Source organism: Notechis scutatus, chromosome 1 (genome assembly GCF_049901735.1).
Source record: "Notechis scutatus isolate UNSWTSFEM ecotype Mainland chromosome 1, rNotScu1.2, whole genome shotgun sequence".
NCBI classification, from domain to species: domain Eukaryota; kingdom Metazoa; phylum Chordata; class Lepidosauria; order Squamata; family Elapidae; genus Notechis; species Notechis scutatus.
The window spans coordinates 266414265-266441141 of NC_142009.1; the positions used below are offsets into that span (position 1 = coordinate 266414265).

Consider the following 26877-nt stretch of genomic DNA (forward strand, 5'->3'; position numbering starts at 1 on the left):
GAGAGACTGGAGAAGGGACCAAGATAAAAATAAAGAGAGAGAGGGAGAGAGGAGAGAGAGAGGGAGAGGGCATGCAAGCAATAAAAATAGAGGGAGAGAGAGACGGAGAGGAAGGGGAGAGAGAGACTGGAGAAGGGACCAAGGTAAAAAAAAAGAGAGGGGAGAGAGGAGATAAAACACCGAAAAGGGACCAAGGCATGCAAGCCATTAAAAAAAAAGACAGACGCTGAGATGCCAAACAGGACGCGCCCGCTCTCTTCTTGCGCGGGACTAAACGCCGCGAACAATGCAACGAAGGGACGGCGCAAGGGCCCGGGGGGCGGGGCGGGGGGCGGGCGGGGCGGTGGAGCTAGCTGCAGCTGGCGACTCCGGGCTCTCTCAGGCTGCTGGGCGAAAAGGCTCCGCGCCCGCAACGCCGAGAGCTGCTGCAGACAAGAGCTCGCCCGCGTTTCCTCGCGGCGCCTTCCAACTTGAGCGCCCGCAGCAGAGGCAGCGCCGCCCTGCAACGTCTCCTGGCGGCTTCTCCCCAAAGTTGCTCCAGCCCCGCGCCTTTGGGGAAAGCTGTGCTAACGCTGCCTGCGAGCGGGACCCGGTCGCGGGGGCGGCTGGATTGCCTTCCGCTACTCCGAGGGTAAGACGACCGGGTAGAAGCGGGTGGGTGGGTGGGTGGGGGACATCTTCTCTCTCCTCATACTTTGCCCCTCGCCGAAACCGCTTCTCGCCACCCGCCCTGGCGAACGCTGCCCTCAGCGCAGCGCTCCGACTACTTGCCCGGGAGCTGCTTCCAGCGGACGCGCCCTGGAGTTCTCACATGCCCCAGAGGTCGCTGGGTTTCGGATCAGTTTTTGCTCCCCCCGTCCCCGGAATGCGAATAAGATTAGCGTCACCCTTGAGGGAGCCGAGGCTTCTCCATGTCTTCTGAACAAGCCCATATTGATAGGGTTGAGCCCTATCAAGCAGTAAAACCTCCCAGGTGCTTTACGAGAGACCCGGCTCTTCGCTACTCAGCGGCTCCCTTCAAGGCGCCACGCAATCCTCACCCTGTCTCTAGACGAGGGGCTCCCTCCTCCCCTCCCCTCCGCCTCCCTTTACTAAGTTCCTTTCCCACTCCCCCATCAGGTCCACCCACGGTCTTTTCCACCCTCTCTATTTTTAACCTCGCGTCTTATGGTCGGACTTTAAGGGGGACTGCCCCAGATGTGAAGTTTGGTGTTGACTTTCCCACGACGCTCCCGTCGGCTCTCTTCTACCTTCTTCGTCCTGAAGTTTACAAATCTATCCCGAATTCCTTCTGATGATGTTCCTTTTGTAAAAGGAAAAGGTAAATGACAGCCTTCCGCCTTTCTTTCTGCCTGCGTCCTGTCGTTTTTTGTTTTTTTCAGAGTCAACTGAGGCTGGTTTAAGTAATGATAGGGTGTGATCCATCTTCCACCCTCAGAAGGTTGGGGGCATTTTGCAGTCCAGGAAATGGCAGCAAAGAGAAATGGGTTATTGCTTCGGTTTTGTGGTTTTGTTGTCTTGAAGGCTCCTCAAGTTAGTTAAGGGATGCAGGGCTTCTTCCATCCTTTCCCCCCTTTCATACTTGATGCACATGATTTGCTTTCAGTTGTGCTTAGATTTGATAATAGAACAGAAGTGCTTAGAGATTCTGGATTGTGAAAACCAAAATTAAATATTCCTTAAATACTATAGTTTTAGGGGATGTCCTCCCTTTCTGTTAGAGTTCGTTTTCATATTCAATTTCCTACCATTATTCAACAAAACCTGCCTTTTAGATTCAAAAGCTAATTTAGTAAGCTGTTGCTCTTATCTAACTATTATTTCTTACAAACGGTAATGGTGAAAATTTTTCTTCAAATAATTACTTTCCTCCCCCCTCCCCCCCAATATTCCTATTCTTATTTTATCTATTCTGTAGTATGGATCTCAACATTGCTAATAAGCAACACATTAACAGTTGCTAAAGTTCAAGAAATAACTCTAGCAATCATTCATAATATCTTCATATTTCCCTCTTGCCCTGCAAAGAGCTAGCAAGCAAGCGGAGTAGAAAATGTGGTGGATAACATTTGCCTATAACAATTCATTTGTGAGAAGTTGACAATTATATTGTTTGTGGTTCTCAATCTTTCTTCCTGCTTTTAACATATGTTTGTACAGTTCAAACTTCCTAAAACCTTGAGTTTTGGAGTAGCTTTTCCCAGCTTGCTGTCCTCCAAACATTATTGGAGTATAATTCCCAGCACTCTAGCCAATTGCTGTTGGAGGCACCAGAAGGGGAAAGGGTACACTTATCTTTGCATTTGTCAGAGTTAGTAGAATTGTAGTTCTGAACAATATTGTGATTGGTTATTTCTACAAATGAGTTTAGGAGAAAAGGCAAAGGTTACACATCTGGAAAATTCTTTATGAGATTAGCTGGACAGTGGAACAATTTATCCTTAAATTTCCACCTCTTCTCCTTGGGGCTGTATAGATATACCGTACTTAACACACTGTTTTTTAGGCATGAAGTATATAGGCTGGGCTGCACCATCCCTCAGGGGATTAATTTCTCTCTCGACCAGAATGTGTGCTCATAGAGAGAAGTTCCTTGAGGATGGGCTTCAGCAGGAGTTCAAAAGCTCGAAAGACTAAACCTCTGGTCCTGGTGACCGACCCAGATTGGATCCTGCAACATTATCCTGGGACACGTATATTTGCTTTCTTTTGGTGGAGATACTGTTTGGCAATGTGGTGGCTTCAGGGATGGGATGCTACCGGTTCTGCCCGGCTCTATAGAACCGGTAGGTCTGAAGAGCAGCAGACACCCAACCGGTTCTGTGTTTGCTGCTGTTTTGGCCCACTGCCCGCCTGGGCTCTTACCTGTCCTTTATTTCTTGCTTTTTCAACCTCAGCTACTTTGTGCAGCACAGCTGAGGTTGAAAAAGCAGGGAAAAAGAGGCTTTTCAAACGCTGTGCACCTGCGCCCTGCACTTTTCAGTTCTCCGGGTGGCACAGCTTAAGGTCTTTTTACACACATTTACAGCTTGCATCTGGCACACATGTACGCGAAGTATGCATGTGCGCGCAAAACGTCACTGAACTGGTTGTAACAGCGGTTGAATCCCACCCCTGGGTGGCTTCTTATGTATGAAGAATTGGAGGTGGCGTTTGTGTGGGCAAATATATATACTTGTCTAAAATAATTTAAACTTGATAGGGCAACGCTATCATGTTTCTTGTTATAGATGGTTTTTCTGGTCTGGGACCCCAGCAGATAGCAGCATGCAGATGACCTTTGCTGATACAGAAAGAACTAAGTAGGGTTAGATCTTAAGACATCAGGACATCCAGGACTTGTAGAATGGACTGGTAAGAATTTGGAAAAGATATATAGTAGTTGGGCATAAATGATTAGAAATAGATGGTTCTGTAAATAAGCAAGCCTTATGGTATGAAGGGCACTATAGATGATGACCAGCACTTTGACTTGCGCCTGGTCATTGACTAGTACAGCCAGTGCACTCATATAAGACATGGGCATAAGAAATGCTTGTTATTACTTGCTGTATTTTGGACCAGATATAATTTCCAAATAATTTTCAAGAGTAGTGCCATAGAGTAGAATACACAAGCACAACAATGGGGCAAAACTGAGCAATGGCAAACCACCCTGCCTTTCTGAGATGCAACATTATTTCAAACTGTCAAGTGAATGCTGTGGTTGAAGAACAAACCGTTGTTTGCTAAGGGATGTTTTTGTCGAATACCATAAACGCTAAAAACTTCATAAAACATGGTCATGTGACTGTGATGATGATGGCTGTAAATCCAGGTCGGTTGCTGACCACCTGACTTGTGGTCACATGACCCATTGGAGAGCAACCGTTGGAATTTTGGAACTAATAAGTTTGTGGAGGGTCCATCATAAGTTGAGGACTTCCTGTAAACATGAAAAAAAATTGAAAACACAGATTGTGGCTGAGGTGGAAGAATTATAAAGATTGATCATCTCTTTCAGGTACAGATGCAAAAGCAGCAAGCAACCTTTTGGTCCCTGAGAATCACATATGGCAATCAGTGGTGGGATTCAAATATTTTTACTACCGGTTCTGTGGGTGTGGCTTGGTGGGCATGGCAGGGGAAGGATGCTGTAAAATCTCCAGTCAGAGGTGGTATTTGCTGGTTCTCCGAACTACTCAAAATTTCCGCTACCGGTTCTCCAGAACTGGTCAGAACCTGCTGAATGCCACCTATGATGGCAATGGATGGTGAATTTATATCACAGAAATCTGCTAATTGATGAATGCTCTCATGAGCATACATAGCTGCCTCCTCTATCTGTACATATAGGTAGTTCTCCTTTAATGACTGCCTCTGGAAGCAATCGTTTGCAGTTGCAGTAGTGATGAAAAAGTAACTTGCAACCAGTGCCATTTATAACCTTTGTAGCATCTCCCTCAGTCACACAACCATTTCAGTTTCTGTGGATTGTTTTGTGCCTTACTCATTCCACCCTCTTCCCAAGAGTAGAGATTGCTTAAACAAGCTCTCTCTTCCTGAGTTGCTGTTCCTCAGTTGCAGAGCTCCCTAAAAATGCTAACTGCGAATTAAAAAGCTCTCTGTGACTTAAATCAGTGGATTAGAATCCTCTGCCTTCTTGCAGCTCTACCTGAAACTGACAAGACCCTAATCAGTTTCATATTAAAGGACTTCTTTTACCTTCTAGAATCTAAGCAACAGGCAGGGAGGGTGTTAGGCAAACAGCCAGTGCTAGCATATTCCTTTCAATATGTATTCCTGTTGTGTGTCTGTTTATTCTCTTGTAATCCCTTTCTCTACAATGAATGCAAATGCAAACATTAATTCTGTTCTTGCTAATTATCTCAGCATTGAGGTGAACATTCCAAAGATTTGGGAAGTAAGGAAAAATGCTATAAGATTTATCCAGTTTCTTTGTGAACTGAGTTCTGGAAGCTTGTGCTGCCATTTGAGCTCAACTGGCTGGGGTGATATCCTTCTGACACTAAAGCAAAGAAGAGTTGAAGTAAATTGTATGGACAGTCACATGATTTTTTTACTTAGTAATTGCTTCACTTAATGGCCAAGTTGTTGGTTCCAATTGTGGTTGTTAAATAAGTAGATAATTAAAATACCAATAATGTCACCCTCTACTGCTTTATGCCTGTTTTCTCCTACTGTATCTTAGGAATATGGAGAAGTCTACAGTTCATATAAAGCCTTGTGCAGCTTGGGATTTGGTTTTCTGAAGAAATTTCTTTTTTGCCTGGCCAGCAGTCAAGATTGAATGGAGATGGATTATCAGATGTTTGCTACGCAGAAAATTGAGATAGCTTTCTTGAGACAGATGCCCCAATAATGGATTTTTCTTTTTGTCTAGGGTTGGCATTGACTCTAGTTTTTTTGGCATTAATTATAAATATAATTGTTCATCCAGACTTTTTGATTGACTATCTTCTGTTCTGTGTGTGTCAGCCTTTCATATTATGATGCTAATCTATTTATTTATTTGGTAATTTATTTATTTTGGTAATGTTTGTATTCTGGTAGCTCACTCTGGAATTACTTTCTGTAGAACACTCTTTCCCTAGAGATCTGCCAGACCCCCCACTCTTCTGGAAGGCCTTGAAGAGCTGGCTGTTTCCACAAATGTTGGAGTGGGATGAGTCTGAAGCAAAGGTACAGTGTGGATTTGTGGGAGAGTTCTGCCCTGTGTGCCATGAGTTTTGAACAGATTTTTATTATATTTTTATTCTGATGGTTTGCGGGTTTCTGTTGTTTTTAGTGTTTGTATGCTGCGCAGGATTGTTGTTTCAATATAGGTAGGTATATAAGTCTTAATAAATCAAATTAACTAGCTAATTACTGATAGTTGATGTTTTGATCTAGAGCTGGGGTGTCAAACTCACGTCACAGCATCGTCACATGACGTATTGGGACTTTCCCCTCCCTTTGCTAAACCAGACATTGGTGTGGCCAACATGTGATGCATCCAGCCTGCGGGCCAGGAGTTTGAGAACCCTGATCTACAGTTATCTGAATGAATGCATGAATGCACAAATGGCTTGGCAATGGAAGGAAAGCCTGTAGTGGAAAGTTGAGTCAATTGGCATATATCTTCTCCCATCACCCATCTGCCAATCATTTTGTTTGGGACAAGTGTAGACAATTTCCACAAATCATCTTTGCCAATATATTGCAGTAAAAGCAGGAACATGAGAGAGGAGGTACTATTCTGGAGGGAGCAGAATAACAGGTGGGTGCTATTCCCAGTGTAGCAGATACATTGTGATTTTTAGGAGACTTTCAAGGATTGTGAGCATCTCCTGGTTACCTGTATGTAATTTATACAATTAGCATAAAGTCCACACTTCAAATAGATGAATTCACCATGTTGCTGAACATCAGATGAAGAATGCAGATCCAGTCTCAAAATGAAACTATTCTATGTTGCTGAGACCCTTTGGAACAAGAGCACTTCATGAAAATTAAATATTTCAGAAGAGCTTGCTTTTGGGCAGAAAAACCATTTCAGACAATGAAAATCTAATTAAATTAAATTTACAAGACTCCCATCCCTCACTTTTCAAATCCTGTTGTGTTTTAACAGTCAAATGTAACTTTGTTACTTCACAGAAATATTGGTTGTGAAAGTAGGGCGGGCCCATTTTCTCTATCTCTAGTACAGTACAACATCTTTATCCCAATATGATGTCATGTTTGGCTTATTGTTTAGTGTTACAGTTTTTGGTATGAAGTGAAGGAAAGAAAAAAATGAATGAAGTGTATGTTTATGAAACAGCTGACCAGTTCTAGCTTCCTGCCAAGTTCTATATGTGTGTATGTGTTTAGTCACTTCACTGCATTTTATCTTTAAATGGAAGTAGAAAAATGAGTGGTGCAAGTTAAAAATGAAAACAAAGACCATAATTTTAGTTCATTTGTTTTATTTTGGGTCACTTCAGTTAGACAGTCTGGTTCTTATTTTTGACACTGTATGCAAAATCTGCTTTGCCTTCCATGCTGAATTATAGCTTCATTCGATCCCTGCATTTATTTTCTTATTCAACTCTTATGAGGTCAGTAAATCACAAAGAAGGATTTAGTAGTGCCTTCTGGTATAGTATGGGCTTGAATAAATAGACGATGATAGTTGGTTTTGTATTTTGCTAGCTTACTTCTGTCACTGAGGCTTGCCAAATCGATGTTCTTCCAGCTTAAAAAAGAAGCTGGCATTCTGGTTTTGTGATGGCTATCCTTCCATGGGCTTCTGGGCTTTTTATCCTGCCAGTTAATATGATTCAAGTGGGCTCTCAAGGACAGTGTTTTTCAGAATGTGGACAGGAATTATACTAAGTGAAACCATACTGTACTTCGATGCACTTCAGCTGACAATAGCTGTAAATTACTCATTCCTTGCTGACTTCACTGTACTGTCAGTGATCAAATTAGTTGCAATTAGTTGCATGTACTGCCACTAAATACTGAACATTTGGATTTGCTGCACAGACCCTTTATGATAAGATTATGGAACTCAAAAATTCATACTTCATTGGATACAAATGTAGCAGCATGTGCAATCTTTGTGTTGGCACATTTGCATATTATTTCATTATACAGAATAAGAAGTTGCATATATTTATATACGTATGCTCAATTTCATGGAGCAAGAGAATGAACAATTGCAAAAAGGGAAGACTTTCGTGTGGTGTTTTGGTTTGTAGACATTTATCTTTCATCATTGCTACAGTATGATGAATGAGCTTCTTAGGATAAAATAGTATCAGTTATATTATGATAGTACTTAATTTGAAGCTATTATAAAATGAAACATCTTCTACCCTGTTCTAATTTTTTGCTCTTGGAGAGATTAATTTTGCTAGGAAGTATTAAACACACACACACACACACACACACACACACACACACACACAGAGTTTGAAGACTGTACGGATGAAGAATTTAAGCTGATAAATAATAGAAATGATCCAAATATAATTCTTTGTATGAAAAAAATCCATTTACTTCCAAATAAATTATCAGATTGTATGTTTAATTATGCCCGTCCTGCCACTTGTCAACTTGAAGGAAAGTGGGCAGAGCCACATTTTTGGACTGAACATACTTAAAAAAGGTTTACTGAGTCTCTTCTATAGCTAATAGTGCAGGGATCTACATATGGTTGATGAATGCAGTTTCTCAAAACAGAGGTGGAAGGAAGGCTGAGGGAACAGATTTGACATGAAACTCTGGGCCAGCAAGTAGGCTGTAGTTGGCTGCTATCTGAAGAAGAGTAATTATTTGAGAGCTAACTACTTCTTAAATACCTTCTCTTTTAAAAGATGTACATATTTTAAACTAGAATTCTAAACAAAGAGGTTTTCAGATTTAAATAAATATGTAAATAGACTCCTTTGGCTTGAAGTTGCACTACTGAGTACTTATTTATGTTATATATTTTGCAGAGAGAAACCAAAACCAAGACACCCATGGAATATTCATCTGCCTTGCATAAGCAATTAACTTGAGTAGAAATGCTCAGTCTCTTTTAGATGAACTGTTTTTCTGAGGCAGAAAGACTATGCAATCTTAATTATAAAACTTTGACTTCCAAATGTGTACTTTTAAAATAATTATTTAGCACAGATTGCCTGATCTGTTTTATTTATGACTAGCATTGTTATATTTTAGTTTATATATGGCCTAATTTGTGCATACTGCTAACCATAATGGATGTTTTCACAAACTGCACTAAAACTACTCTGCTATGATGATTATATGGTTGTTAATCAATTTCTACTTGAAATGCTTCCTAATTACATCTAAAAGTGTGTTTTCTACTTTGTGACCACATATTATTAACCATTCTTGAGCGAGTGATCCTGTTCCATTACTTACCATTTTCTGCAGCTACATTTGTTTGGGTTCCTTTTTCGTGACCTTACATTTCTTCCTATTAAAATTAATTTCCTTTTGATAACGCATTTCATTACGTTTTGCCATATATTTGCATAACTTTTCATTGCTTGCTTTCTAAAGTGTACCTTTCAGATTTGACCCATATTATTCTAGGTACCATGAGAGTACAGTTAGACATGAACCAGTTGCAAGGATGGTTGTGGATGATAGCAATTGCTTTAATGTTTTCTCCTAAAGATGATTTGTGAATTTGGAATATTTCCCCTGAATTACTTTTTTTCCTAACTAAATCTTATGGAATGATCTATTATGCATGTATCCTGTCTAGTTGCTGTTTTGATTCCTAAACTTTTAATATTAACCCTCCACATACCTTTGAAAAAAATGGATGGCGAATTCTATTTGTTGACATTGGAGGAAATCCGTTCTCCAGATCATCTGAAATATTTGTTGATGGATGGGGCAGTTATCTGAATTAGGCAATAACCAAGTCTCATGATAGCTTCAGTTGAGGAAACATCTCATAAGAGGAAGGAAGTTGCATTCCATTTTAGTTTTTTGTTCTGTAGCGGAGATTTGGATGTTTGATTTGGAAGGAATCAGTAGGATAGAGGCCAATGGCATTTTCTTTAATTATTATTATTACATTGCTGATACTAACAATGCCATCTTTATCATGCTTTTAATTTAGTGCTGATATTATCAATCGAAACAGTTGGACCCATTCGAGCCATTGATACCATCGGGTATGTCCTGCCAATTAGTAGTCATTGAAAATTCTAATTTAATTTACAACTTGATTAGGTGTTTGATATCTTATTTATTATTTATTAATTTTTAAATAAAAATTATTTGCCACCCATCTCCTATCCAATGATTGTGGGTGGCTTAAAACATCCCAGAGCTTACAACATCTTACAAGATCCTTGCTAGGGTATTATTGTTAATTGGGTCAACTGAAAAAAATGTTCTCTTTAAACAAATTAAAACTGACCAAGTTTAATGTGTTGTTTAAATGCAGGAAATGACTTGAGTCTTATATTTAACTAATTCTGCCCTCTCATCAAGCAGACAGAGGAAATGGGAAAATAAATTCTTGAAAAAAAGATAATTGATCTAAGTTATTTTATTTAGCCCTGTCCAAAGACGTGTCAAATCCTGTCAGCAGCTGAGTCTAAGTTAGATATCTTTTTTTCTGATTGGTTATCTGTTTCATTTCCCCACAACAATGGCTCCGCTTGCAAATCCATGTACAAAGCATGGGATTGGAGTGACTAGAAATTGGATTGGGTTGGTTAAATATCTATGGAGATTCTCAGTCATCCAGGTCATGGTTATTCCAAAGGTGCTTTTTCAAAAGGCAGCTGGACCTTTTTTTTTTTTTTTTTTAAAAGACATTTCACTTCTCATCCAAGAAGCTTCTTCAGAAAGTTCTTGGATGAGAAATGAAATGTCTTCAAAGAAAAAACGGAAAGTCCAGTTGCCTCTTGAAAAAGCACCTTTGGGATTGGGTTGGTTAGTGGCCCACGTTGCCTTTCTTGGAGAAGTGAATTTGTACTTACTGAGACAGTAAGTGTATGAACCTATCTTTGTTTTTAACCACACCATCTGCTGCTTTTGAAAAGAACAGGGAGGAAATAAGCTGTGTTAGATCCAGGCTAATGTAGATGACTTCCCAAGATTTGAATCCTTTTGGAGGAAATGAGCAGCTTTGGATCCAGTTTATCTTCAACCCGGATCTCATTATCCTTCTGTGCAAGGTCTTATTATTGATAAGCAGGATAATGTAGTAATGCATGCCTGAGCTCTTAGCAATTTGGCAAGGGATTCTGTGAAGAATTCACTTCATACTATGGATTCACTTAATGACGGCAATAATTCACTTAATGGCTGCTGCAAAAAGCCAAGTCTGGTCACATGGGTGCCTCAATTTATGGCAGAATGACTTGCCACTGCATATGCAGTTCCAATTGTCATTGTAAATCGAGGACTATATGTACAGATAATATTCAATTTACAACCACAATTGAGCCTAACATTTCTGTGGCTAAGTGAAACATTTGTTAAATGAGTTTTGCCTCATTTTACAACCTTTCTTGCTGCAGTTGTTAAATGCATCTGGCTTCCCCATTGACTTTGTCAGAAGGTCACAAAAGGTGATCACATGACACCAGGATATAGCAAATGTCATAACTATGAGTCAGCTGCCAAATGTTTGAATTTTGATCATGTGATGATGGGGATGTTGCAACTGTTGTAAGTGTGAAGTACAGTCATAAGATACTTTTTTTCAGTGCCGTTAACTTCAAATGGTCACTAAATGTACTGTTGTGAGTCAAGGACTATTTCTCAGTTTTTCTCTAACAGTGATTTGTGAATATATTTAATCTGATACCTCCATCAAATCTTGTATCTGTTTAAAAGTAATAAATTAGAGGAAAAGGAGTATTTCTAGGCAGTTTTGATTTTATAAAAAGATGTTTCTTTTGATACTACTTGCATCCTTGTGTCACCAACTCTGATGCCAAACTGTTCAGCTTGGTCTACTTGAATTCAGTTGGGGATATGAACACAAAGAAGAGCTAATCTAGATTAAGGTCCATTTTAGTCCAGCCCCTTGCTTCTCACAGTGGCCAGCCATATGCTTCTGGGTGTTCACCACCAGAAAATGGAAACATAGCCCTTTCCCCACTCTTGTTCCCCTGCAATTGACATATGGAAATATAGTGGTTTCATCTAGAAGACGCAAAGTTTCTACTTATTGGTAGTGATTATTAATACTATCCTGTGAAAATCTGTTCCGAAGACCTCAACTATTGGAAGTGTTTAGAAGTGAATATGCTTATATGTATCTAGGTAAAACAAGTATGTATGTATGTATGTATGTATGTATGTATGTATGTATGTAACAAACTATTCTAAAAATACAAGTTCCAGGTATACTTGTAAAAGAATGTATATGCATATACATATCACACATACATATATAGGCTAAGGAAGCAACAGCACACTTCATTTCTGTTCTCTGCTGCAGAGCAATATGTGTTAAAGTTTAAGCTGAGATGCCCTGGAGAGCCACATGTCAAGAATTGGCATGCTGCCATTCTGTGCATTCAGGGTATTTTCAACAAATAATATAATGTAGATACATTAACCAACAGAGTGTGAGCTGTAACACAACATTTGAACTTTTTTTGATACTAAACTGCCAACATCAACATGTTTTTTTAGAAATTTTTGTCCCACCCTTATTATTTTTATAACTTAATGGGGTGAACTTACAGAATTGAATAAAGAATGCTTAACATTCCTTTTTCCTCCATTTCCCCCCACAAACCCTTGTGAGGTGGGTTGGAGTGAAGGAAATGACTGGCCCAAAGTTGCCCAAATGGCTTTCAGGGTTAAGACAGGACTAGAACTCACAAACTTCTGCTTTCTAGGCCAGCACCATTAACCAAACAAATATAGAAACTATTTTTATAATTTTAAAGAGGCGTCACAGGATCAGAAAACATATATCCATAGGCATCAACATGTTATATCTAACAAAACTTAAAACGGAGTATTGTTCTGTCTTTGTAATCAAAATATCAAGATTACACATAAAAGCTTGCAGAAGTAATTTAGGGGAGTGGGGAGAACTCTAAAGAAAATGCCAAGGAAAATCACAATGAGGATTAAGAATGTCTTAGTAGCCATACTGACTTTGGAGATGACAACATAACTGGTGTAGATAAATTTGGCATAATATATATTTTTTTGCAATTTGTGTGGTCACCCAGATTTGTGGCTTTTGATGGCCAGTGTCAGGTTTAAAGTACAGAACTAAAATAACCAATAAACTTAAAATGTATATTAGAATACAACTGAGATTAAAGTCATTTCAATTTCCCCAAACCATTACTATAGACTGAGTCATTCAGTTCCCCAATCCATCACCTGGGGAGGAAACCATTATCATATGGAAATAATTTTATGGAAGATCCAAGAGTTACAGAACGCATGGACTGTGACAGGTTTGTGTAGATGTGTAGAGTGAATTCTGAACAAATGGCGTGCTTTGAAAGATTTCATGTGTATACTCTTTAGGCCATAAATAATGCACTGTTGAAATAGTTAAAGCCCTGATTTCATACTGTTCTGATTTCTTCTAGCCAGCAAATCATTATTACATCATGTCTTGTCATTTTTAGACAATATATATTGCAAAATGAATCTATTGTCTTCATATTGACTCAGAGAGTGTAGTACAAAACTTATAACAGAGTTGGTACCAGATGACTTGATGTATATCTGTCTCTTTTGCCTCTTTCCTTATAATTGACACAGCTTATTTAAAATTATCTGGAAAATTATTTTAAGTTATTCATTTGTTTAAAGAACATACCAAACTTGCAGTACAGGTAGTTTTTGAGTTATTTTGTTATATTCTCAAATTTCAAAATACTAAACCTTATTTGTGAGATAGACAACCATATAAACTGCTTAATTAAATAAGACTTCTTTTGATGGCCACGTATTGCAGGCCCAAATGAATCAAAATATTTGACTACTTAAAAATCTGATTTCAATTTGAGGGGACAGTTCAATTGATAATGTTTCTGATATATTTTACAAATACATGAATCTGTTGGGGAAAGGTTTTATCAGTAATCGTATTTCAATTGTGGAAAAGGTCTGCTTTTAAACACTTTGTATCATCTCTTAGGAACTGATAAAACATTTTCATTCAGCAGGAACTGGGGAATTTAGGCTCTTAAATTGCCTAAATGGTTGGTTGGTTTCTTTGTTATTTTATGTCTACATGGAGAAAACTGATGTATACATATTGTAATCAAAATTTCACACAATTACACTGTAACATATAATAACATATAATAACACAATAACTGTGATGCAAGGCAATGGTTTTGAGGGGTCTTTGAACACTGTGGAAAGTTTCCTTGAATTAAATGATTACCTTACGCATCTTTGAATTTAAGAATGTTCTTTTTCCCCTTAGAGCTTGTCAGCATAAGAAACATGCATTAACTTGTTAAATCAATTTCTAAACTAAGACAGCTGGGATGACTTTTTATTGAAAATGTCATTTTTCTATTTAAATCAAATTGATCTGTATTTAAGTAGATTCCTTATCTCAAATTGTATTAGATAGTTCCCATTACCAAACAAAATAGGCATCTGTTATGTTTTAAGCTGCAGGTGGATGATAGTTTTTATGAAAGTGGATACAGAGAATTAATTGTCCTTTTCTAAGGACATGCATATCACATGGAGTCTCTGGCTCAGGCCTTGGCATCTCCAAATAAGGCTGAGAAGGGCTCTTGTCTGAAACCCTGATGAATTACTGCTGCTCAGTGTGTATACAATATTGAGCTAGGGCCAAAGAGTTCCAGAAGCTACAGTTCTTTGCATTTCTTATCCTATTGACTCCTAGAAATCCTAAGGGTAGTGAAAGTGTACCATGGGCCTGGTCTACCCATTCTTTTTCACTGCTTTGCCTTGAAGGAAAGACTGCTTCTTATAGAAAAAAATGTTCACCCTTCTCTTTCTCCAAGCATGACTGTAGAAAGTTCAAACATACAAGAATTCTATCAAAGCATGTAACTTAATAATTATAACTTGTTGTTTGGATTTAAACATCTATCGCTTGGTACTCCTAATGATTAGTTCTGTGCTCTATATACATTCTGCCAAATGCATGTGAGGAAATTGATACTGTGTTTATCAAAAGTTTGAGCAACCAAAGTTTTGATCAAATAGCATATGCTTCATTCTGGGACATGTGGCCAAGAGGGAGAAGGCATAAAAAGAAACAACCTGAAATTTCCTGAGCTGATGTTTATCTCTACCACTCCTGGCTAGTTGAGCCCATTTTCAAACTTTCTTTTGCCAGATTGTTTTCCATTCTGTTCTGTTTTAGAGACTTAAGAGTCATTACATATTTTGCCCATGCTTCATAACTAAGATCCTTAGCTTTGCAGCACTTATTCCCCATAAAAGTATATTTTAAAATGGCTTGTTCTTAAAGTATTGTAGTGATTTGAGAAAAACTGATCCCAGAGTGCCTGTCTCAAATTAGGATAATTTGTTCACTTATGCTTCCCAAGGAAGATTTCTCCATTCTCTTTAATTTCCCCACACAGAATTGCAAGTTCCACCTTTTATGCATAATTCTGGTTTGAGTATCTGTTTATTTTACTAAGTCTCTAGTTTGACTATCCAATATATACTAGAGGCTTAGTGTACATTTAAAAGTAGGAAACAAATATGCTTAAACACATTCTCAAACTAGGATATATGTATGGTCCTCTATCCATACATCCTCCTCTATGCTGCATCGAGAACCCAGGATGGGTTGACTCCTTCCTATGATGTCATTTAGCTGAGTCTGTACTAAGATATAAAAGCCAGCCCCCGGGAGAGGCCCCAGCTTTTGACTCAGCTCCTTTCAGTCAGTAGCTGTGTCTCTGAAAGCGTTCTGTTAGATAGCACTCACCAGCGATCTTCAGTACTTTTTTTTTCCTCGCTTCAAGCAGCTCCCAGGGCAGCTGCTCTTCCGGGAGAGCAGGGCTCTCTCTCCTGCAATGTTGGGAACAGCGTTACAGAGCTCTGTGCAGGCAAGCTGGGCAGTGTCTATAGACCTCCCCCATGCCTGTGGTTTGGAGCGATCGTAAAAACAATCGGCAAACTGATAAGAGCACAAGCCAGCTGATTGTGTGGCTGGTTGCTGCATTTTTCCCTTGCTGACTTTGCTCAGGGCTCTGTATAGCTTAAGGAGCAATTCTTCGATCTTGGAGCCTGTTTCCTCTAGTCAGGGGCCATCTTGGATTGAAGCCTTCCACCATGAGGTGAGTGGCCATTTTGCAATCCCGGAGGCCATTTATACCCTAAGAGGCTTAATAGAAAAATGTCTAAACAGCTTCTTTCCAACGCAAGAGCCTTTATTCTACAAATGGAGCAAGATAAGGCTCAGGCAGAGCTCCCCCCCCCCAGTCTCTTAAGCCCAATAAGAGAATAAGACGTAGGCAACACACCCAATCAGTCCAGAGGGAGGTGGCTGCTAAAATCAAAGCTAAGGCTCTAGCTCCTAAGAAGGCAACTCAGGCTGAACTGAGGGCAGAGAAGAGCAGACATGCAGCTCTAGAGATGCAGTTCAACAGAACTATTCAACAGAAGGGAGTGCAACTACAGCATGTTTCAGGTGATACTCGTGGGCCCCAACAAAGCACTCCCAGGGGAGGAGAAGTTATCTATGAGCCTTGCCATCCTCCATCCTGGTCTCCTGAGGCTCTTGCAGTACAATCAGATCCTCAGGATCTAAGCAGATGTGGGCCTTATTTCCAACAGGCTTCTGTGCCCTATGCTCCTCCCCCTCCCTCTAGGCCTCAAACCTTTCCTCAATCTAGGCCTGAAGCCACCTTCACTCCCACAGCAGTGGCCCTTCGGCCTTCGGCCTTCAGCCTCTACCTTTGAGCATAGACCAGGGGATATCCAAGATGTTGTCTCATTAGCCATTAGGCAGGGATTGAGTGAAGGCTTCAAGCAAATTCTTCAACCTCTGGAAAGGGTTCAGGCCCTTGTCCCTTCTCAATCTATAAGTTCCTTGCCTCATCATCCTGATTTACACAGGCCTCAGGACCTCAGGGTCCTTTCTTCTCTATCAGAATGGGAGGAGGTTGATGAGGAAGGAAGGCCTTCACCATCTGAACACAGTTACTCTTCTCATTCAGAGTGTGAAGAGGGCAAGATTTTTGACCAAAATCTTTCAGAGGAAGAGGATTCTTGCCCAGAGCAGACATCCTCTGCATTGGTTTTCAAACCTATTCTCTTCAGGCCATTACTCAGCAAGGACTTGGTCACTGCCAGGCTGTCGCCAGAGGAAGTGGCTCGCGAGCCACAAGGAAATCCCTCTAGCCAAGGGGATTTGCTCTTCTCCAAGCCTGTAGTGCATGCAGAGATTTTACCTTCTCCCATTTTGTTCCTGGACATGGTCAAGGAACAGTGCGCTTCTCCTTCGGCAGGTCCTCACCCATATTCTCTGGATAAGCGTTTCTAAAATGTCAGCGCAGTTCTGGACAATGCCCTGGCAGTGCCTTCTGTTGACATTCCAGTTCTGGCCTCGTTCTCATCTTCTGGCACTCCCACAGAACCAGAAGATATCCTGAAACCGGATGATAAACGCTCCGAACAGACCCTCAAGTGCAATCACCAGGCTGCTGCTTCGGCTGTTCGGGCTTCAACAGCGGCATCCTTTTTCACGAGGGCATCCATATGGTGGCTGCACCAACTCCAGAATAGATTGCCTGCTTCTGACCTTCGGTCTCACCAAGACCTTAATAAGATTATTGCAGCAGCAGAATTCACTGCGGATGCAACTCTCAATTCCGCCAAATTTGCATCCAAGGCCATGGCATATTCTGTAGCAGCAAGAAGACTTTTATGGCTCTGAAATTGGCAGGCGAAGTCACGCCGAAAATGGAAGCTGGCTTCAGTTCCATTCGCAGGCGATAAGCTTTTTGACGATGCTCTGGAACCTTATCTCATCGAAACCAGAGATAAACGTAAAATTCTCTTTTCCTCTGGGAAGAAAGCTGACTATCACCCTGCTCCTTATCGCCCTCCTGCCTTCTGAGCGCAGACCTCATCTCGCTTCCCCCACTCTCACAGGCCGTACTCCCAACACCAAGACCAACGGGCGGAAGCATCTGGCAGGCAACAACCTTCTACTGGTAAACGGCCCTTTCACGGGGGAGGGGCCATTCCTTCCATCACTCTAATCCCTCGTTCTCCCCACCCATCGGAGGTTGCCTAGCCTTCTTTGCCTCCAAATGGGAGGAGTCAATGACAGACGCCTGGGTGCTCAGCACTATTAGGTCAGGGTTACAATTGGACTTCCTAACGCCACCCCCCAAATTTGTTTTGATCTGTCCTGTCTCTCAGGACATTTCCAGGAAAGCCCTCATGAATCAGGACATTCAGCACCTTCTTGAAATCAGGGCTATTCAACCTGTTCCCCCTTCTCAATGGGGACGTTGGCTTTACTCTCTCCTTTTCATCATTCCCAAAGCCTCAGGGGAGGTGGGGGGTGGCGAGCCATCTTTGATCTAAAATTTCTCAACCAATTTGTAAAATATAGGTGATTTAAAATGCAGACTCTGCATTCTATTTTAGAGAGCGTTCGGGAGGGCGACCTCCTCTCTTCCATTGATCTCACTGAGGCTTACCTCCACAACCCAATTTAGCCTCATCATCGCCAGTTTCTCCGTTTCTGTTATCAGAATACCCATTACCAGTATCGAGCACTTCCCTTCGGCCTCTCATCGGCTCCAAGGGTCTTCACAAAGGTTCTGGCAGCATTGATGGCATCTCTGCGTTCTATTCCAGTGAGGATCCAATGCTACTTGGATGACATTTTGATTCTATCCTCTTCCATCCATGCGGCCCATCGGGATCTGCAAATTACCCTGCATGTCTCCAGAGCCACGGATTTTCCATCAACACCAAAAAGAGCCAGCTCTCTCCCACAACCAAATTGCAGCACTTGGGAGCAGTCATCGATACCATGTCGTGCCAGGTTTTCCTGTCCCCAGCTCATGAAAAGAGCCTGGCAGAGATCATCAGCCAGATCCAGCACCATCAAATTGTCCCCCTGTTGCTGCTGTCCAAACTTCTGGGGAAGATGATCTCCTGTATTGGCATCGTCCCGTGGGCTTGGCTCCACTCCCGACCCCTCCAATGGTTCCTGCTTCCCTATCAACGAGCAGGAACCAACCATTCATCCATCAAGGTCCCACTCCCACCACAAATCCGGGGATCTCTCAAATGGTGGCATTCCCCATCAGTCTGGAGGGTACTCCTGTTTAGGGACAGGCTAGTGATCACCACCTATGCCAGCCTCTTGGGTTGGGGTTCCCATATGCAGGGCCAGATAGCTCAGGGCGTTTGGTCCAGATCAGAGCAGACCCTTCCCATAAATTGGCTAGAGCTCAGAGCCATTTTTCTGGCTCTCAAGTATTTCAGGCAATCAGTGACCGGCTCTCATGTTCTAGTCCTTACGGACAACATGGCCGCAAAGGCTCATGTCAACCGGCAAGGGGGGACAAGGTCCAAAGCCCTCATGAGAGAGGCTCTACGGTTGGGGTTATGGGCAGAGAAACACCTGTTGTTGATCTCAGCGGACCACATCTCTGGGGTCGACAACTCCCAGGCTGACTGGCTCAGCAGGAGCCTAGCTGACCAGGCAGAATGGTCCATTCCTCCGTCTCTATTCAGTGATCTTTCCCTCAGATTCCACTCCTTAAAACGCCCAGGTCACCAGATTCTTCACCAGGTTTCCTTGTCAGGGAGTGGAGGGGACCAATGCTCTTCAGTGCAGATGGCCCAAGGGTCTCCTCTACACCTTTCCCCCACTTCCCATCATTCCGGCAGTAATTCGGAAGATGTTGGAGGAACGTGCGGAGCTCCTCCTCCTGGCACCCTATTGGCCAAGGAGGTCCTGGTTTGTGGACCTGGTCAACCTATCGGTGGCTTCTCCTTGGAGGATCCCAGCCCATCTAATCTCCCTTCACCAGGGGGCCCTGCTCCACCCAGAGACCCAGTGGTTCAAGCTGACCGTGTGGCACTTGAGCGGCAGCGGCTAGAGGAGGCTGATCTTCCAGAAAGGGTTATCCTCACTATCCTGGCATCTCGCAAACCTTCTACAAGGCGCATCTATGATGCCACCTGGAAGGCTTTTTCCCGGTGGTGCCTCAGGGAGGGTTTTTCTCCTTCTTCAGCCCAGTTGGGAGAAGTTCTTAGCTTCCTTCAGCATGGGCTGGAGAAAGGTTTGGCACCCAACACCTTATGCAGGCAGGTTGCGGCCCTCTCCTCAGTCCTTTCATGGGGTTCACTTCCTTCCTTATCCCATCACACTTCAGTCAGGAGGTTTTTGAAAGGGGCTTCCAACCTGCACCCTCCGGTGGTTCACAGGTATCCTTCTTGGGACCTTCATATGGGCCTTAATGCCCTTACAAAGCCCCCCTTTGAACCCCTTAGAACAGTGTCTCTCCGTTTATTGACTCTGAAGGTAGTGTTCCTTGTTGCCATCACTTCTGCCAGGAGGGTTTCCGAGCTTGCTGCGCTTTCCATCAGACAGGACCTTTGTTCCTTTCATGATGATAGGGTTGTTCTTCATCTGGACCCTTCATTTATTCCAAAGGTTAACACCTGGTTTCACAGGTCCCAGGACATTGTTTTGCCTGACTTCTGTCCTCTCCCGCACCATGACTTAGAGCGGCAGTGGCACATGCTAGACGTAAGAAGGGCTCTTAGAATATACATTAAGTGCACTTCCTCCTTCAGGAAGTCAGAAGCCATGTTTGTTTCCTTTTTCTCTTCTCACTTGGGTCATAAGGCCTCTTCTCCTACTATTAGCAGGTGGGTCAGGTCTTGCATTGAGCAGGCCTACAAAGCTGCGGCCCTTCCGGTTCCCCGAGGTCTGACGGCGCACTCTACTAGAAGCGTGGCCACTTCTGCTGCCTGGGTGACCCAAGTATCCTTGGAGGAGATTTGTCGTGCGGTCACGTGGACATCCCTGTCTCCTTTCATCAGACACTACCATCTGGATGCTTTTGCCTTGGCAACTGCAGCCTTCGGCAGACGGGTGCTTCAACAAGTGGTTCCCTAGTTGGTGTGATGAGCCGGACGAGGACCTACCCGTGGACATGCAAGCTTTGGTATGTCCCATCATGGGCTCTCGATGCAGCATGGAGGAGAATGGGCGTTGGTAAAAGTTACCGTGAACGCCCTTTCTATCTATGCTGCGAGAGAGTCCAGCCCCTCCCTTGATTCGTCCGGAGAGGGTAAGACATATTTCTGTATTTAGTTTGGGCTTTCAGAGACACCTTTCAGTCTGTCAGGTATCTTCGCCAAAGCTGGGGCCTCTCCCGGGGGCTGGCTTTTATATTTTAGTACAGACTCAGCTAAATGACGTCATAGGAAGGAGTCAACCCATCCTGGGCTCTCTCGCAGCATAGATAGAAAGGGCATTCACGGTAAGTTCTACCAATGCTCATTTTGCATTCAGGATACAGAAGCCTCTTTTTTATTTATCACAAGTTATTAATATATGTCATCTACCTGTTTTAAGTGGTTTGAACAGGAAAGCTGTTATCACTCATTGGCAAGCCATGTTTCTCCACTAAATAAAAGTCAAATGCATAATAAATCTATAAAAGTGTTTTGAACATCTAGTTCACATGGACTTAGCTAAAAACTAAACAGAATAACGGAGTTGGAAGGGACCTTGGAGGTCTTCTAGTCCAACCCTCTGCTCAGGCAGGGAACTCTATACCATTTCAGACAAATGTTTGTCCAATCTCTTCTTAAAAACTTCCAGTGTTGGGGCATTTACAACTTCTGGAGGCAAGTTGTTCCACTGATTAATTGTTCAAACTGTTAGGAAATTTCTCCTTAATTCTATGTTGTTGATTAGTTTGAATTCTTGTTGATTAGTTTCCATCCATTGCTTCTTGTCCTGCCCTCTGGTGCTTTGGAGAATACCTTGACTCCCTCTTCTCTGTGGCAATCCCTGAAGTATTGGAACACTGCTATCATGTCACCCCCTAGTCCTTCTTTTAATTAAACTAGACCTATACTGAATTCCAGCAATCGTTCTTTATATATTTTAGCCTCCACTCCCCTAATTATCTTCACTGTTCTTCTCTGCATTCTTTCTTAGAATCTTAACATCTTTTTTACATCATGCTGAAGAGAGATAAAAAATTAGTCCTTATGTTACATTGAGCAGCGTTCCAAAATGTTAACCTGAGCCAACAACTCCTGTTTGATCTCAATTGTATGGTCTTCATATTAAAAATATACCGGTACAATGGAAATTGAATTATATGGATCTTCTGCATCACTGTCTCCCATCATAAATGTGCAGTGTTACTACAATTAAATATAAGCAGTTTGTGTTCAGAATCCATAAAGTGAATAAAGCACTGTAAACATACCGTATTTGCCGGCGTATAAGACGACTTTTTTGCCCTGAAAAACATGCCTCAAGTGGGGGGTCGTCTTATACGCCGGGAGGACTCCGACTCCCACTTCGAGCTTGAGTTGCAGCCGGGAGGGAGGCTGGGGGGCGGGGTGTGTGTGTGTGTGTGTGTGTGGCGGGTGTCACTGCGCCACGCGCTGCGCAACCTTTCCCCCTCTTCCTTCCTTAGCGGTGTGGGGAGGAGAGGATTCGAAGATCCTCACGTGCGGCGTACTTTTTCTTTTTTCTTTTTGCACACAGGTTTTGCATGCGGGCGGCTGTAGGTTAAGGATGGGGGAGCCCTCGGGTGGGTTATCAGGTTTTACGGTGCTTCCAACATGTGCGAACGGTGGGAGAGCGGAGAAGAGAGCGAGCGAGCGCCCGCTGTGTGAAATCCTGCCGTCAAAGCAACACTGGGGAGGCAGGGTATAAATTTACCAGGTTAATGTAGCAATGGTGATTAATGCCCAGAACATTGTTTGCGGGTATTGGGGTGTGTGTGTGTGTGTGGTGGTGGTGAGGAGAGGTTGTCCTTTGAATGCGGAAAAGTAGGTGTGACCTTGTGTAGGAAAATAAAGAGATCCTTTTTAGCGTGTTTGGCTTCTTTGCCTCCCCTCGTTCGTTTTGACGTGGAGATAATGGCCTTCGGGCGGGAGGGGAAGAAAACGGTAGCTGGATCATTTCAAATTTCACTTACTCTCCTGCCTCACTTCAATATGTCTGAGCGACTCCAGATACTGGAAGACTTTTTGAATGAAAGTGTTACCTCCATATTTTTTTTTAAAGAGGGCCACTTGGGGAAAAAAAAAGATTCTAAGGAATTCCTTGTTTCTTGATTAAAGAGAAGGCATTGAATATACTGTTCCTTGGCAGCCTTTTCAGTGTCCGGGTTTTTGGTGTGTGTGTGTGTGAGAGAGAGAGAGAGAGAGATCAGCTGTATTGAGAAGAGAATGTGTCCTGTGTTCTCATTTTATTTACAACATATTTTACGCTTAATGGTAAGCAATGAAAAATATTTTAAAACTCATTTCTAAACTCCATAGCTATTTGCATATTCTTGGTTCAAAATTGGATTAGCTCATTTCAAAATTGTCCAAAGCAGAAAAGTGCGTCAAAAAAAAAAAAAAAAAGTGCAAAAGTGGAAGGTGTGTGGAAGAGGGGTAGTCTTATACGGCGAGTATATAACAAACTCTATATTTTGAGTGGAAATGTTGGGGGTCGTCTTATACGCCCAGTCGTCTTATACGCCGGCAAATACGGTATTTTGCCTATTTCCTCTGTGCCTCATTGTTCTTTTTTATGTAGCCTACGTTTCAGAGAACACTGCTCTACTATTCTTGTGTACAGGTAAAAGAAAGCTCTCAGTTTTGTTAAATGCCTATTGATTTTTTACCAATATTCTCAACAGGGATCTCTAGTTTATTTCTGGTCTTAGATCTAAGGTTATGTTTGGCAGTTTGCCCCCCATGCTATTTTCGAAGACATGCAGCGTTGTCTAATAGAGGAAGATTGGAGGGAAAAGTTTTGGCTTTAGGTCATACCTATTGAGGCAGCTGCAGAAGAAATCCGGTGGGGATGAGAAGTAGGACGTATGTGGCAATCTTCATTCTCTGCAAGAAGAATAGAATAGAATATAATTCTTTATTGGCCAAGTGTGATTGGACACACAAGGAATTTGTCTTGGTGCAAATGCTCTCAGTATACATAAAAGAAAAGATACATTCCTCAAGAGTCAAGAATCATCAGGTACAACACTTAATAATAGTCATAGGGTACAATAAGCAATCAAATCATACTAGGAAACAATCAATATAAATCGTAAGGATACAAGCGAAGGTTCTGGCTATGGACTTCCCATTTACCCAGTATTGTCTCCTATATGAAGAAGTGGAGAGAGTGTTTTCAGTGTTCTGTTCCAGAATAATGGATGGAAACTTGCCAAACTAGGATAATTATCACCCAAGTTTGTAGCTTCCACATGGAAAGAGGTTTTGCCCTTCCCATTCCCCAGTGGCTGTTAGTATAGTCACTGTTGTAAGTAAAGTAATTGAACCCTTAATTGAAACTTTGATTTGCTTATCTATTTCAAGGATAATTAGAGATTGAAATGAGTTTGTCTTACTCTCCGATAAGCTGTTTCTCTGTGTGATGGAACTTTATCTAATCCCCTCCTGTGCTAGCTAATTTCTTTTAACTCTATAGACTAGATCTATAATTTCCAAAGGCAAGTTCTAGATTTGAAGATTTAAGAAGTCAGGATTGCCACGTTTAGTTTCTCTGCATAGCAACTGAATTTATAGAGATCCCTGGGTGGCTATAGTAACTGGCAACCTAGAAAAAGAACTCATTGCATATTAGATATCACGCATGAGAAACAAAACAGCAAGAGTACAGTCAGTTTATTCTCCCCCTCCAGCCTAACTCTTCTTGACTGGTCTGTAATGTAAAAATTAAATTGTTTTTAAATGGTTAATATGGATCAAATACAGATGTAGGAAAACAGGTCTTTTGAACAGTGACTATGAGACCAAATCCCTTCTGCCTAGCCTGAAAAGTGGCACCATTCCCAATTTAGATGTGCAAGCTTGAAATATATGCATTTAATATCTGAAATAATTCTGCTGGTAAATGTATCAGTTTCAGATGGGGTGAAGGGATATTATATTAAAAATACTTTTAATATATTAACTGTGACTTTCAGCAAAATGCTGGATAGTAGAATATTTTATTGGTCAAGTGTGATTGGACACACTAGGAATTTGTCTCCATGCATAAACTCTTAGTGTACATATAAACAACAAAGTAATATAATCATAATATTGATACCAATAAGAAAAGGTAGTAGAAAAAGATGAAAAGGATGATAGTAATATAGCATACTACATGGGTAAATATCTATAGACATAAGGCATTGCTTAAATATCCATAAACATAAGACAGTATTTAAGACTGATGAGCTTTAACAACCAAAGGACACATTCACATTCAAAGGACTCAGTTTTTAGGATTCCACTCAGTTAAATGCATTATGAAATGGTAATAAATAATGTTATTTCTCTCATTTTCTCAATACTCATCCAAATATTTTTTTCTACTACTTGTGACTGCTTCCTGTTGCAATATTTTGTACCACACATCCAGCTTGATAAACTCTCGTGAATGGCTATAGTGCTCTGTAGCTTAGTTAACTAGTGGCTACAGATCTGTGGGTTGTGGGCATCCCATGTTTCATTACCCTAATTGTTTCTCCCTCTTCAGCTGAATCTCAGAGAATGATGTCAGGAAGAAATTCTTGTTATATAGCATTTTTTTTTAAAATCTGGAAGAAGTGGTAGCCAGGAAACTGCAATGATAACATTTTGGCTATTTTATAACCCCCACCCCCAAATGAAGCTCAAAATTCATCCAAAGAAATGAGATAAAGCAACACATTTTTTTTTCAATTTTCAAAGGAAGAATACATGGGGAATTAGGGGGAAAAAATCAAACTAATTATATTACAATTGTTAGCCATGCTGTAGGCAAGTTTTCTACTTTTCCTCCCTATGCTTGATTTATTTCACTTGAGCTAATGCAGCCTCTTATTGCCAAGATTTTTTTTTTCAAGATCTGGAAAAGAATTATGTTGTATTATTGATGTCAGGCTGAATAAGACACTGTTGAAGAGTTCCTGTGAACAGCTCTGAGCTTCTGGAATGAAAACATGGGGTACAAATGTACTGAATGAATATATCTGTTTCTTGGCTTTTTAGAAGGACATGCTTCTTTTATATTGGTATCTGTATTCCTGGCTCCATGCTTTTTTTTAAAAACAATTGAGTTAAAATAATGAAAGTAGAATCTGTCTAGACTCTGCATTGCTTAACAGAAGGGAGGTGAAACAGACTCATCTATCATAAACATGATGATCAGTGATTTGATGGTTCTTCCAATAACTCTCTAAATGCATTTCAAATGGCATTCAATTTATTGGTGGCATTTGTCACTTGGTATTAACTCCAGGATATGAATTCAAAACATTTTTGATAATAATGAAATGACAGTTTGGTTAAGGAAACAAACAGAGTCAGAATTGAGCATGATCGTATCCTATTGTTAGTAGAGTAACTCATCATTGGAAGCAGTGTATCTGAAGACCAAACACAATTGACAGTGTCACTGCCATGCCTTAAAACATCAAGGATATCTCTTGATTTGGAAATGATCCAGCCTGATGTCCAATTTTATGCATTGCTGAAGATGCTTCAGAAATATTGATTGTAGTCACTCACTAAATGGGAAGCTTGGCCTGTGATGGAGCACTCTGATGACGACTTCATCACTTTCAGCTTTAGCTTGTGCCAAGGAAAAGAGTAATCATGCCTGGAAGATGATTGATGATCCAAAGAGGATCCAAAAAGTGATTGCATTGAGTAGCTCTCTATTAGATTTTTGGGTTGCCCCCAAATAACTTTATTAAATACTTTTATTAAAAGATTTTAAAAAGTAGTGAATTCCCTGTACTTGAATACCATGGATGGGCCTAGGCGCTGTTCCTGAAACACAGGGCAATTAAGTGCCTTATTAAAGTCTCTTTCCTGGATGCTGCATTGACTGGCTGTATGAGTCCAACTCTTGTATTAGCCTAGGTGAATGTCAGCCCCAAAGAAGTTGCAGCTGTTTTAATCCCACTGAAAAAAAAAGAGGATTAATGATAAAGGTTCACTTGGAAGTCAGCCAGGCTGAAGATCTTGGAACCTCCTTCCCACCTCCTTTTTTTTGAGGGAGGGGGGGGGGTGCATTGGGTAATACCACTGTCATCTGTAGTCAATGATCAATAAGAGAAGGTGGAGATTAAGTGGGTGGAAGAAGACATCTTAATTCTATATTTTCTTTCTAAAAAGGATTGCATTTTAGAAATGCAATGTTAAGAGTTTGGGGGAAGTAATTATTCA

At 41.3% G+C, this 26877-nt stretch overlaps 1 protein-coding gene across 6 annotated transcripts in view; it reads left to right on the plus strand.

The window, feature by feature from the left end:
- Nucleotides 1-321: 321 nt before the first annotated feature.
- Nucleotides 322-26877, plus strand: part of TSPAN18 (tetraspanin 18) — a 182618-nt gene continuing 156062 nt past the window's right edge. Inside the window, exon 1 of one of the 6 annotated variants that reach the window (XM_026664659.2) lies at nucleotides 322-631. The gene's annotated coding sequence lies outside the window, so the exon portion shown is untranslated. Of the gene's footprint in view, nucleotides 632-1195; nucleotides 1322-26877 lie in introns of those variants that run through there. The other 5 variants (XM_026664660.2, XM_026664661.2, XM_087951273.1 and 2 more) reach the window with 5 other exon arrangements.